Consider the following 3,893-nt stretch of genomic DNA (forward strand, 5'->3'; position numbering starts at 1 on the left):
TGGGGAAAGCTTCTTCTCTTTTAGAAAAGATACAAAAGTTTTCTTTGTTCCAGTAGACACAGTTATGTCTAGATGTGGCTGGCACCACAGGCACCATGAGGTGACCCAGCCTTGGGCTGTTGGGATCGGCAGAGACACAGAAGAAACCCAGGTCCTGATGATGTGGTGCAGCAGCGCTGTGCTCCCCACTTCCCACCCTTCCACTTGAGAACTCCCAGCTCAAGTGAGATAAAAATGTGCTTATCGTAGAAGCCGCCTGCGTCCGGGTTTTCTGTGACTTTCAGCTGAAGGCCTCCTGGTTTATGGGCAGCCTCAGGGCTTTCCGCTCACTGTTTTTCTGCTCAGCCCTCTCCCCCTGGCTTATTCTACCTCATTCCTCAGGCCCGACTCAGAGGTCACCTGTGTCACCTCCCTGTTGGATGTGCCCCTGCCAGTCACTCCATCCGTTCTGTTCTGTTTCCCGCAGAGCCCTTGGGACACATTAAACTTGTCTTGCTTAGGGACAGCACTTGACTCCCCCACACTAGAACACAGGCCCCAAGACAGCAGGGACATGTATGTCTTACTCCAGGACTCCAGGACTTAGCTCAGTGTCTGCCATATAGCAGGCACTCAACAAATCATCTCTGAGTCATCAAGAAGTGGAGAGCTGGGCATTTTAAACCTAAGCTTTTTATATCTTGCTAGATGCCACCTTTCAGAACTGTTTACCTCCCTTAGGATTCAGGCTCCTTGTTTCCCTAACTAGGCCCTGCTCCATAGCTCACAGATGCAACATCCGGTGGATTCACCTCCCTGGCATTTCCCCCTAAGCATCAGTATTCTCTCTTTGTAGGAGAACTCTTAAAAAAGAGACAACAAATACACATGTAGCTGCCTGCTGTGCACTTCATTTCTCAGCCCAGGATTGATGGCTGTGTTCTCTAGGCCAAAATCCTGGGCACAGAATTGGAATGGCCTTATCATCCCTTTGCTACACTTCTTGTTTCTCTGCCAGTAGCCCCCACCTAATCTTCTGCAGGATGTGGGGTGAGGAAGTTGTGATGGCAATGGCACCATGGATCCCAAGAATTCCTCAGAAGTTAGAAATTGAGGCTCAGACAGGGAAAGTGATCTGGCCATAGGCAGTAGTTGGAAGACATGGGAAGAGAACCCAGCTTTCCTCTCTCTCCAAGTTCCATGATCTTTCCAACAACCTGTTACTTCTTTTTAAGTAGAGGCACAGTAAACTGAAAGTTGTCGTTACTTCCAAGGTGACCTAGAGCCTCTCCCTGCATTGCCCAGGCTCATCTTGAACTCCTGGGCTCGGTCCATCCTCCTGCCTTTACTTTCCAAAGTGTTGAGATTATGGGCATGATCCACCATGTCCAGCCCATGTGACTTCTCCCTTCCCTTCATGTGAGTCAAACCTGTCAGCTATTTCAATTCTGTGAGCCTCAATTTACCAATCTGCAGATTGAGGCACTCAGCCATTTTCCTCGTGGGGCGGGGGGCGTGTATATATGTGAATGTGTTTGTGCCTTTTTTAGAAGATCAAGGAAGAGCTTATATAAAGGCCATAAAAACACTAAAGCAGCTTTCCTCTAAGTCCAGGTTTGAGAGCCCATCTAAATCCAGCATTTTAAAATTTGACCCCTTATAAACACACATCTTCATCCTTAACAAGATGCTTGGCCTGAGCATCTATCGTCTGCTGGCTTCCTCCTCCAGCCCATCTATCCCCATCCCCTGGACATCTGGTGCCTGCGGCTGATCCATTAGCTGCCTTGCTTGCCCCCAGAGTAGAGCGATCCAGGCCACCATGAAATATTTAAGCAGCCCTGACAGCAGATAACTTACTCTGACTGGATTCTGCTTTGACTGTGGGTCGGGTTACAGATGAGAAGCCTGACCAGCTAAGGCATAGAAGTGAAAGGCCTGGTGCAGGGCTGCCCTTAAAATGGAGAAGGGACACTGGAAAATAAATTGCAGCTAAGGGTGTCATTTTGTGCTCTTTCTCTGAGATGGAGTTTTACTCTTGTTGCCCAGGCTGGAGTGCAATGGCATGATCTTGGTTCACTGCAACCTCTACCTTTCAGGTTGAAACAGTTCTCCTGCCTCAGCCTCCCACGTAGCTAGGATTATAGGCATGCACCACCAGGCCTGGCTAATTTTTCTATTTTTAGTAGAGATGGGGTTTCGCCATGTTAACCAGGCTGGTCTCAAACTCCTGACCTCAAGTGATCTGCCTACCTCAGCCTCCCAAAATGCTGGGATTACAGGCATGGGCCACCACGCCTGGCCCACTTTTTAAACAAATGCAAACTTTGCAAGTTCAAACTTGCTACGGGCTTATAAAGAAGTTGCCAAGACCTGAGAATCCATTCCTGATGGTAGAGAATTTCAGCCTTTGGAGGCATAAAGACTTGAGTTCAAGTCAGCCTGGCTACTTTCTAGCTATAGTCCTCTTGTGAGTAACTAAATTGTGCTGAGACTCAGTTTCTCTATCTGTAAGTTGAGGAAAACCAGCCCTTCTCCTCCAGATTGCCGGGAGACTTAAATGCAATACAGCGTTTGGAGGTAGCTGACAGGTGCTTACTTTATGTGAGTCCCCTCCTTCTGCTCAATCAGAAGTTTCTTATCTGGGTCAGCTTTAAGAATGAGAGATAAATAGGTGTCATCTGGATGGATATAGGATGATAGTTTAAGGGCCACCTGTACTGGAACCAAATTCACTTCATCTGTGCTATATGAACACATTCCAGACTCCTAGAATTTCTTTACCACTGACTTCAATCCAAAAAAGGATCTGAGGCTACGAAGGGCTCTTATATATATTGCCGCTAATAAAATAGGAGCCGGAGTAATAGCAGCTAATGCTTATGGGGCTTACTCTGTACCAGCCACTGTGTTAAGTGCCCGACCTCACATTATTTATTTTTTAAATGCAGCACCCTGGCAAGCAGGCAGAAGCATATCTGCTAAGCATTGATGGCCCTTTCCGGCTTTAATGCCAGAGCAACCCTGACTTCTAGGTCATGGTTGTAAAATATATTGTCTCAATGGGATCCAAAAAATGGGTAAGTGTGTACTAGAGAGCTTTAGAGTCACAATAACAAAAATAATTTTTCCTGTAGGAGTCCCAACAGTAAAGGTGTTTTATAGCTGGGAGTTCATGACCATCAAACCTAAATTCACCAGCTTCTACAGCACAGGATCACATGGCACGTTCCTTATCACCACCAGCTCTGACATTGGTGCAAAGCATCTTACGCATTTTCTAATCCTTTTTTATCATCTTTTCCAGCCAATCTTATGATAAAGTCTTGCAAACAAAGCAAATGTTGCCACTTCAAAGTCATTTAACCTATTGTCCTTGTGGCTCTCTCAGCAGGGGGACCCTGTAAGGCCAATTGTATCCCACAAATAATCCATCAGGCTATCCACTTGGCATGATGGGCACTCACACTGCTGAAGAAAAACTTGTGGTTGAGTGTCCAAGGTCTCTCTGAGCTCCCTGGCAGCCCCTTCCCAAAAGGAAACACCGTGAAATTTAGAGGGATCCTTCCTTCCCTGAAAGGAGGAAGAAAGCACTCTGGGTGCTGTTGCTTTGGCTTGGTTCCTTTGAAGTGGGGTGCTGTCTAACCAGGCTCTTGGCTGGTGGTTTGCTTTTCAGCCTCTTTGGCTGTGGCTTCTGTGGGGTGAACATAGGATCTGTCTGTCCCACTCAGTGCAAGAAGCTGGTGGGATTTGGCAGACCCCAAATGTGCCAGACTCCATCTATGTGCATAGATTCCACATTCTTCATCTTGTGGAATCTTGACAGCTCTTCTGTGGGGAGAAAGCACAATCCTCATTTGACAGAATGAGGAAGAAAGGAGGCTCAGAGAAATAAGTTGAGTTGCCCAAGCTCA

Source organism: Callithrix jacchus, chromosome 2, assembly GCF_049354715.1.
Source record: "Callithrix jacchus isolate 240 chromosome 2, calJac240_pri, whole genome shotgun sequence".
NCBI lineage: Eukaryota > Metazoa > Chordata > Mammalia > Primates > Cebidae > Callithrix > Callithrix jacchus.